Raw genomic sequence first — 12,003 nt, forward strand, 5'->3', positions numbered from 1 at the left:
TGATAAAATCTCTTTTAAGAAGAAAAGAAACATTGCTAAAATGAGAACAAATTCTTATGAGCTTCATAGTGAAACTGGGAGTTGGTCAATTCCCAAAATACTATAGGATAAAAGAGTATGTCACCTTTGCAACACTAAGATGATTGAAGATGAAAATATGTTTCTCTTAGATTGTCCGTCTTATACTCACATTCACTCTAATTTTAAAAATATTTGTCACACTACCAACCTTAGTGACCTTTTAAGTTAGCGAAACTATGGTGATCTTGGGAAGCTTCTCCTAATGCTTTTCTAGCATAGAAATAAAATGCTAAATAACTCTGAGCAATCTCTTCCCTTCTTAGGGTCTAATAACCCATATCGATCTTAGTGGACATTAATCACCACCATCATCAATTGACCTATAGAGAAATCATACATTAAGCTCAAAGTACTTTGTCACTCAAACTAGCCAATGACTCTATGTGTATGCTTGTGTCAACTTCTTGTTTTCGTTATACTCTCTTCTACTAGATTGTAAAATGCACCTTTAAACTTATTATATTACATTGGTCTTAGTGGAAATTAATCACCATCATCATCAATTGACCTATAGAGAAATCCTACAATAAGTTCAAAGTACTCTATCACTCAAACTAGCCAATGACTCTATGTGTATGCTTGTGTCAACTTCTTGTTTTAGTTATACTCTCTTCTACTAGATTGTAAAATGCGCCTTTCAACTTAATTATATTACATTAATAATTTTCATATTAAAATTATCCATTGTTATAATAATAAAATATATATTTATTCCCATTTTGGTCTCTTGGCAGCTGGGGAAACCCTAACCATTGATGAACCCTCTTACGCACTGTTGAATCCAGTTGCCATGCCCTATTTCAACATTATGAATCTAGACTTTGTGTTATGTTTTCACTTAGAGTCCGTGTTTTGAAGCCTTTGTTGCCATTGCCCTACGATGTGACTCTCATTAACCTTCCTGATTGGGTCGTTGTGTGGGTTTTGGTAGTGTTTTGATCTATTGAGGACGTTGTCACCTTGTTTGTGCCTTGGCATTTTAGATGGAATGCCAATTGTTGATGTTTTTTGTTGTCATTGATGTCGCCTTTTATGTAGCTCATGTTTAGATCTGTAATATCCCTTCGTTGTGGTAAAACCTCTATGGTTAAACTGAGCTGGGTTAGAAAGAATGGCGGAAAAGCCAAAGAAGAATATTGAATTAATTAAGTAAATGGTTATTTATTAATAATTAAATAAATAAAATGTATGTATTTGGGAATGAGACACCTAGAAACGAAATTCTTGCCAAAATAAAATAAAGATAAAATTCTCATTGATAAATGAGATTTGATAATTCTTTCATGACAAGTCCTTTAGAATAAAATTCTAGATAAGCTTAATGGATTGGAAAGAAAGATATATTAAGCTTCTTAGTTGGAGAAATATGCTAAGTTTAGCAAATCCTAAAAGCACCGTGGGAGAGAAAGGTAGACTTTTATGGAAAAGCCTAGGCAATTGGATAAGAAAATCCACAAAAGCGGGACGTCGCTAAAGGAAACCTTATCATGAAAGAAAGGTATTAAATACCTATTGAGGGGATCAACAAGGGGGGTTGTTGAATCCTTGGCAAGAAATTCTCAGTTCGGGGGTGAACTGGAGGAAGTAGTTCTAGGTTGGGTGAAGACAGGTGTGGAATTCACAAGTACTTCTATTGATGATTCAATGTGAATTAATTATATTTTATTTTTCATCAGAACTAATCGTATGTACTCATTGTAATTTAGAGGTTTTATATATATTTTTAAGCTAATCTCTTTAGAATAAATAAATCTACGTAGAGATGCAGGTATTTGGGAACCAAATACATGCATCGGTTAGAAGGGCTAATCAATTAGGATATGAAATTTATTACTTATCAATTTACTTAAAATTATTTTATTATGAGAAAATTTGGTTAGAACAAGTAGAATCATACTCCTATGTTGCATGTGGATTTAATAATGAATCGATTTGTAAGTCACAAAAGAGAAATTGAGTTACTAGATTAATTTTGAAAAATGGAGTTAGAAGAAGCAATATAAGTTGTGAAAAGTATAGTGGTCAACACTTATAGGATTTAATTTTCATTCCGTGTATTTAAATTATGGTGAAGAAAAAAAAAGAAAATACCATACTAAGAAAAATTACACAAAAAGCGAAACAGATCAGATTAGTTGGACCTTGTATCATACAAACATGAGATGACAGTTCCTTCTATACAAGAAATTGCTCAACACACTTGACATCTATTAGATATAAATAGAACATTCATATATAGCCATCGAAATAGAAAATCAATGAACAATCATGCAATAAACATAACATATTATCAATTGGGTAGCTAATACGAAGTTGCAATGGTAATATATAACAGAACTTAAATAGTATAGTTCAACCGACTAAAAGGAGAAATAATATCGCATATTGCTTAACCACAAACTGAACCAACATGGAGATTGTGCATTTCTATATACACAAAAATCACTATCATCCTTGATACTGTACATGTAGATAAGCATAAAACATCCACTCATCGAAGGACAAAGATATACCTATATATAAGTATATATATATATATAAATAATTACGTGTCTACAGGTATTGATTAACAACCATTCAGTATAAATTACGATAATACCAAGAACGAAGCGCAAAATTTATGGAACAAACAGGTGTATGAACATAGGAGTGGGGAAACTGCAACATATAACCCAGACAGAGGAAACGAAATGTATAAAGAAAATTATATCGATATAGAATCGCAAAACTAGAACTTACACTATTGACATCTGTTTTATGTAATAACAGATGGACCCAAATTTATTCAGATACATTTTAGTATCATGAAGTACACAAAGGAAAAATATGCATATATACAGAGCACTTGTTCAAAATAGAGGCCACACTATGCCTTTAACATGCTTCTAAAATGACCTTGTGGGATTGAAAAATAAGATGGCCAAGGGGTGTAGAAATACAGAGACTGGGTCACCCATATCAAAGCCTGAAAAAAAGAAACCACCAAATTCGAATATAACTCAAAGTGAACAAGTAGTCTTCCATGAAGAGTAGATGAGAATACAAGGCTATGATGAACAAATAAAACTAATGACTAAACAACAGGAAACAAATTTCTTATAGGGATGGGTATCAGAGAGATGCATTCCAATCCATCTCTGTATAAAAAAAACAAATCCAATGACAAATGAATGACTAAAAAAGGGGGTGGGAACCCAACCTAGTGGAAAAAGGGATTTTCTAGGCACCCTAGATGGAGTCGACTGCTTTGGGTAATGATTATTTTTACATATCAGAGATAAGTACCTGCAAAATAGGAAAAACAAAGAGTTAGTATGATAGGGGCTAGCATGGAATCAACCAATGAAAAAAAAATACTATTCCACATAAATCTTATCGGGTCATGGCTATTGCGCTTAAAGAGAAGACAAGCATGATCAAGTATGTCGTGACAGAAGTCAAGTGCATTCAGGTGCGCCCCTGTAATTTCCATCTTGTAGGCGATGAGTGAATAAGAGTGGAATAGGACCGTACGATGAACATTAGTAAGGAAAACTATAGCAGACGATATTACCAACGAAAAATAATATTATTCAACTATAGAAGTAAATGTTGATGTCAATTTCACTTAAGGATGAACCCGGATGGCCAGATTATCTAATTGAGCTTTGCCTGGAGTTTTTCCAGGTAGAAAATCCAGGATTTAGTAGAATGCTGCACCTATTAGACCCTAGAAGGGTGAGAAATGTACATAATAAAAAGACCAAATTGTAGATCAAGTTACCAAAATGCTCGATATACCTATGACCAGGCTATAGAGAAATTTCCTTGAGTCTACAGAAGGTGACAACCGATAGAAGTAAACGGAAAAATATTATCCACTGTAGGTGTTCCAAAATAAACTGAAAATGGAATGAGACAAAAATGTGACAGGTAGAAATAGGCTATAGCCTACCTGGTAAAGGAATAAACTTGCGGAGTGTAGAATGAACCTATAAAATTGTCCAACGAGGAACCCATAAGCTTGTCTAGTCAAAGTATGATGAGGAAGTTGAACCAATGGGTAAGACCGAGTCGAGGATGAGCTTCCTGCAACAAAGAAAACCAAAGTTTTTAGAAATGAAACCAGAGAAATGTTTGTCAGGATCCTGGTAAAGAGATGGGGGAGTTGGCGAAATTTACCTATGGAGTGTTAGCCACTCGTTATGCTAGAATTAAAAATGAGGGGTGCCTCAACAATTTAGGGGTTACGAATCAAACCTCTCGGAATCTATGTAAGACTAAAATATCTATCATAGTTTCCTCTATCAAATAAATAATAACCCTAAACAAAATTATCAATCATGCGAAATGAACTAGTAAGGGAAATTATGGACAGAGGTTTAGGTTGTTGCCATAAATGCATGGTAAAACTAAACCACTATTCGATTCCCCGAGACTTACTTGGCATGGCTCAAAGCAGAGGGGAAACTGCTAGATGCCAAGGGAAAGAGGAGTGAATGAGTTTAAGGTTCGAAGGATGTTCTACCACCATTAGCTCTAGTCACATCATCTCAGCCATATACATAAACCAAGGTATGTGCCTCCCATGTGACTGGCACATGGTGTTCGCCGAGTTGGAGCAATGGGATTGGTTCCCGCTTTTCTATACAAACCATTCTTCATATCCTTTGACATGTGAATTATAACGATTTTAAATAAGAAATAATACGATCAGATTTTAGCAGTTAAAGAATTAACCATACCAAGAATACGATAATCATCCTCATCCTTCATATCCTTTGACATGTGAATTATAACGATTTTAAATAAGAAATAATACGATCAGATTTTAGCAGTTAAAGAATTAACCATACCAAGAATACGATAATCATCCTCATTATTTCTTTTTTAATACCAATGCATAGGAATAATAAAGCATAGGTAGGTATGTGCCTTTGGGTTTGGGAAACCTAGGGTGTTAACACCATGGGCAACACTGTTGGGTATGTATTATATTCTCTCCACGACTACCCCACGCTCAGGGGGCGGTAGCCCCGCCTTTACTTTGAGTCGGGCGTAGTAGGGGGGGTGGTAGCCCCTTACACAGGGTTCAGGGCAACGCCCCAGGAATATATTTTTGGACCCTATATTAGGTGGATGGACCTACCTATGATTTTGTGCATGGATTTAGCACATGGTTTTGGGCATGATGGTTTTCTGTCCATAGTATTTTATAGATCTAGTTAAGGGAACTACAGTTATGTTCTAACCCAGGGTTGATGGATTAGGCTTTATCGATGCTTCAACATGTATAGATATGTATTGTAACATTGAAAGGAACATATTGAAAAATCAATCTGGTAGTCTCAATATTGGGATCCAGGAGAAAATCTCTGTGTATATATGTTTTATGTTTTATGCTCTCGCCATTGTTTATTTTCTATTTTTTAGAATTCATATGCAGGTAATTTATGTACGAGTTTAAAACATACAAATACTACCAAATTAGGGTAATAAAACCAAGTGAATGACTATCTCAAAAATTAAACAAATGCCAAGTATATATATATATATATATATATATATATATATATAGGGTAATAACACCAAGTCAATGGCTATCTCAGAAATTAAACAAATGCCAAATATATATACATATATATATATAGTCAGGCAGGTGGATTACTACCATCATAACCTTGCATTACAATCATGGAGCATATCATAGAAATTCCAATAGAAACTTAAGAGGCCATTATAATTAATCTGATGCATGTGGTAGCTGAGTTATTCATAGTAAGGATATATTTCGAGTATAAAAACAATTATATTCTAAGTATTAAAAAAAAATAAAAAAAATTATAGTACATGAGTATAGTGGAAGGAGAGGTATGTGACAAGTGGTATCAGAGCTATAGGTTCAATACTAGAACCTATGGCCACATGCAACTACAAGATAGAAATGATTAATAGCTAGATCAGATTTGAAAAGAACCGATTATTCATTGGAATATCTAAATCAGAAAAGATCAAAGTCGGTTGTGATATACATAATACCACATAAAATGTTCAAGCTGACATGAGAATCAAGGCACAAAAGATCCAGGTAATATAATTATGGAGTTGTTGGAACTTAAAACATGTCATTTAATTTACTATTTGACATTCAGAATAGAATCAGGTTATATTATATCAAAAACATAGGAGTGAAGGAGAACTATTTTATCTTCGTAAGAATTACACAAGTTTTTCTGAGAAGTTTCAAATTTGACTATTGTTATTAGAGCCAGAGTGGTCATTTTCCAAAAAGATATTGACAAATGTTATGTTTGGGTGTACTATTTCCCTATATTTGGTAGGCGGAGGGAGCACCTATGTCCATCATACAATGATTGTTATATAAATCATAAAGAATTTGAATGTTGATCATTATGAAAAAAAATTGTATTATAAAACACTATCTGACATGAATTAGTTGTAACGACATGTATAGTATCATGAACCAAAGTATTATGGAAATAAATAAAAATGGAATTGGGGGGTTGCCTGTATAAAACAAATTTTGAGGAAATCTAGAAGAAAAATATCAAGAAATTAAAGCTGGGAAGCCTTAGCACTCGATTATAAATCCACTTGGCCATCTCTAGGCAATTGAAGGTTGTTTCTTATGTTTTGAAATTTACCTTATATAGGTACCATGTATGAAACAAAATAGGCCATTTAAAAGACAACTTCACTCAAGATATGGAGTATGGGAGGTACTCACTTCAAAGAAGGCCTCAACAATAATTTTCGTTGCGAAAAAAAAAAATTAATTTGACTCCTTAAATTATAACAAATATAAATATAAGGAGATGCGCACAATATTCAAATAGGTTAAATATTCGTAATAGCTTTGAAACAATTCTCTGGAAAGAAAGGAAAGTAGCATAACAATTTCTATCCTGGATCAACCATAAAATGATTAAAAGGATATAATAGGGTTGGGTATATGTGAATGGAAACAAGATAGGTTGGATAATATATTAAAGAAGCCTGGTTTAGTTAAACATAATTGGTCAAGGGAGGAATCATTTATAAGGTAACTTGGAGTTACCATTTTAACATTATTCTGTTAGTTATAAAGTTACAAATGTTGGGATGTAAATTTCATTGGTAAATGAAGGATGAAAAAAGGAATGTAACCATTAATGGATATGATAACCCAAGTGTATTTATTTATTTATCAAATCAATAGGCATGACTATCCTCCTTTAAAATACTCTTAAGGACAATCTATTTCTCTACAATTTGAAGGTATTCATTAGCTATCAACTAATTCTTTTTCTAAAAGAATAACATACTTCTGGTCAAAGGATATCAGAAAAAGGCAACTGTCTTAACTCTCTATCTTGTTTTGAATGCTGGCAACAAGGGATCATTACATGATAAGAGACTTTTCCTAATTTGGGACTGCCAAGAAATAAAGCTCAGGTTAATACGTTGAGTTAGGGATATATATATATATATATATATACGAATTGGTAAAATCACAAGAAAAAAAAAAAAGAAAAAAAAGAAAAAAAGAAAAAAAAGAAAAAAAGAAAAAAAGAAAAATTCTCTTATGTGACTGAAGCAGGAGACAGCTGTCAACATCGTCAAAAGTTGTGGTCATTGCATAAACAATATGTAAGGATATAACAGTAAAGTATGTGACTTGCATAAAATAATGATAGGTTACCTAACAATATTAGACCGATGTATGAATCAACAAGTGGAAATAAACCCTACCATAAGGGGTATAAGATGCATGGGTAAAGAAACCCAAACAATATAGATGTATATAAGCTAACTAAAAAAACAAAAAACAAAACAACAGCGTGAATATGACATCCTTTCAAATTAAGTGCACCCACATATGCGGAAAATATGAATTATTAATAAATTAAGATTGGATATCTAACAATAAATGAAAGAATGAATAGTGAAATAGGGAAGTCCCAAATATGGTATGTCTACTAGTAAAAGAATGGAATAGTAATCAATGGTAATTTACTAATTTTAGTAAGGGATTAGGGTGGAATATCTTCACAAGATATACAAATGATATAGTGTGAAGAATTAGAACCAATAAAATTAGTTGATAAGCATAGGTCTTGATGAAATATGAATTGGTCATACAATAAGAGCACACACAATTAGGGAGGAGTTGCCAAATATGTAGTAGAAAAAGAGACTAGATGGAATCTCACCCAAGAAGTGGTCACAAAGATAAGAATGTGTATATGTCACTTACAGATGACCAAGGTGGGAAAAGATGAAGTAGTGATAGTTTAAAAATCCAAGAGAGCATGACAAGGAAAAAAGAATAATTAGACATATCTTGGATGCATAATAAAAAATGATAGTAGATGCATGGACTATCATTTGAATAAGGTAAAAACATGCAATGCATCCACAAGATATAGGTTGTGGAAATGTATATAAACATAGAGGGTAAATGAATTAACAGAATAATTATGATCTAGTATGTAACACCCCCTCCTCCCAGGTCCACCCAAGCAACCAACCAGCCGAGGAAAACATGTGATGAGAGAGATCACTATAAGGGATTCAATCTCCTTGGTAACCTTAAGGAAATGGAATCAACAGAACACATCAAAAAAATCCATCCACATCATCAATAACACCCCCAGGAGACATGTCAGCCAGTCAAACATCTTGCCCCGAGGTCCCACTAATGTTTGAAGCCATTTTACTCAAAGTCACTCTCATGTTATAGGCAAGACAACGACTAGCAACCCAAAGTTGCTTTCATAGAACTATGTGCCAATTACTGTGGACTTTTCTCAGGCGACTTGTGCCAGCGACCCCGAGATTTGAGCCACTTTTCTAGCCCAGAATCTTGGTCTCTGCCCAAAACTTGCTACAACCTTCAGAATCCATCAAAGATATGCTAACAATGCTAATAAATAAAAAAATAAACCTCAAAACTAGGCTTGAGCATCCCCAACCAGGATGACATTCTCTCAAACATTTGGCATCATTGCAACCTACAGGTCTAGGATATAAGACATATAATAAATGGATGAAAGAACTTATGAAACATAACTAGAAGGATCACCTCTTTCTCCATTGAATTATTATATCATCATTTAGGTCTTGCATCCATCCATTTAACAATTACAAGTAAACACATGAAATAACCATGACATGAACCAATCATTTACCCATGATTATAACCAATATAAAACCATATAAAAACCATTAAATCCACATATAAATCAGTGCAAAAGTAAGGGAACTTATCTTTTATTAATCATAGGAAAATCCAACCAGGTCCGGGACTTCCACCTACCACCCGGCGATAGACATGGTTGAACCAAATCTCGTTCCATATTCCAAGCCTGAATGTGGGATCTCCTATAAAAACCAAGGGAATACAGAGGTTAAACCATCTCCAGCCTCACCAAACCATGATCGCACCAAAACCGGTGCTTTGATGAAAACTGAATCGAACTTGGAATGCCATCCAGATTCCATCACTATCCTTGAGGAATTTTTCATCTCCTTGTCTCTCAGGCTTTACCACAATCCAAACTCGAATCACTAAACCCTAAACTGAGACTAGTCTCTCAAGCTTGAACACAATCCAAACCTGGATCACTAGGACGTAAATCGAGACTTCTCCCTTAGTATTTACCATGTATCCTGCCAAAACCAATCAAGGGATTCCCAAGTCTTTGGGAATGAACCTTGAGACCACCTCTGCCCCAGATTCTAAAATCCATATGGCAAACCAAAGCTCAAAATCGAGATAAAAATCCCAACATACCATGGCATCCAGAAAAAGACAAGGCTAGCATGAAAACCATTATCATAACTCGACAAGACCATGCCATTGATACCAAGAGAACCATACACAAACATGAAAATCCATGCATGTCAAAACTAGCTAGGAAATCACTCATGTAAAAGGTTACCTGCAAGTATTCCTACTAAAGCTACCAAATCATGCTCTTCTTCCTCGATCCTTGCTTTCCTTCCTTTCCCTTTTTCTTTCTATTCTTTCCTTGATCCAAATCTAGAGTGCTCTAAAAAACTCTAAGTGACCAAGGGTGAGAGAGAGAGAGAGAGAGAGAGAATAGTGAGAGAGATTCAAACTTGAATTGACCAAAAGGTTAGCAAAATATTTCTAACTGATCCTCAAAAGCCTTTTTATTAATGAGGCCTCTAATTTCTTCATTTTCCATTATTTTCCTTCATTTTCCTCCTCACATGAAAATTGTGACCTTTCACCTTACTTTTCTCCTAATTTCCTTTATTTTCATAAATAAATGTGCCAAAAATGCCTTTTTTCCTTTTAATGCCTTTGCCTTAGCCTTTGCCAATTTTCCTTAGCCAAAACAAACATCCAGTGATGCTCACTAGGATATATTTTCCCAACATTCAACTTTGAATAAATGTCTCTTACCCATGGTCTTATTTTTCCTTTATTAAATTTTATTACATGAATATTTCACCAGGGTCATTACAGAACCCTCCCCCTTGGGGAACATCATCCTCGGTGTAAAACCACACTAAGACCTCAACAAGACTGCTAAAAAGCAAACATACTTCCCATGGAGCTTTATAACTTAGCTTGTTACAATATTTACAATGAAATCCCTTCTCAAAGAGAAACATCATGACAACATGACCATATAACAACCATACTGCATATTGGAGCTTTATAACACAACTCATTACTTTATTTATAATAACCAAATATACACATATGCACATTTAGTAAACCAACAAATAAAAGGATATGATTCCCGTATCAATCAACAAGGGAACCTAGAGGGTCACACCTCTGCCCTCAAAGTAATATTGGGATTCACCTCCTTCCCAAGAAGTATAGAATCCACTGCCACAGTCAAAGCTACATCCAATGTCCAACGCTACAATCTTGCGCCACTTGTCCCCTCAGTGAACAGTTACCGACTCATTTTTCCAGGGAGCACTCCCAATGTGTATCTGATTCCATCTGGAAATGATAATGACAAAAAAATACATCCACGCCCTTCCCTTCTTTGCTACAGTCCCTCAGGAAATCTAGTCACCCCTTTCCGTGTAGTCACTCACCTTCCAAGTTCCTTAGAATTCCCTATCCCAAGCGATTCATCCATTGACAAGGCTTCCTCACATCGGAAGATCAACAACCAAGGCATATACTTGCCTCAAAACCATCATACTGGTCATAACATGCTCATGGAAATCAATGGACACTATTGGGTACCAGTGTCCCACAATGGCCCTACTCTTGAAGTACTTTACAACCATACTGTTGCATGTTCCAATTTCTTTTGTTGTTTCTTCCAATTATTGCAGTTGATTTCAACCACCCAACTGGGCATGTTCATGCATTCGTGTTCCAAGCACGTAATTTCCATTAGATTCAAATGAATCGAAATTACCTCAAATCATACCTCATTGGTAGCTTGTCAATAAGGTACACTTGCAATCCTGTTTAGCTCCTGTCACAACAAGTCAAACTAACTATTTGATCAAAACATCATGTATAACATATCACATTAGGTTAGCTCGAAACAAAACCATCATAGATCAAAATCATAAGTCACATGGAACCCTCATAAACTAGAATCATAGATCACATGTAGTCATCATAGACCAGAATCATAAATCACATGCATAATAAAACTGAAATAAAATATTGATACTTATACTTAAACGGCATAGAACACCATGAAATACATGAACCTAGTACCGCGCGCCTTCAACAAAACATGTATGACATGCGCACAATACCACACATATACCAATACCATATGTACAAAGCACCACCTGCACAACGTGTTCACAACATCACATGTACATGACACCACCTACAAAACATGTACACAACGCCTCATGTACACTGCACCATTGTACAACGTGTACACAATACCACATGTACACAATACCAAACACACAACATGT

Source organism: Pinus tabuliformis, chromosome 9 (genome assembly GCF_031772625.1).
Source record: "Pinus tabuliformis cultivar Carrire ecotype Pingquan chromosome 9, CPIR1, whole genome shotgun sequence".
In the NCBI taxonomy this organism is placed as follows: Eukaryota; Viridiplantae; Streptophyta; class Pinopsida; order Pinales; family Pinaceae; genus Pinus; species Pinus tabuliformis.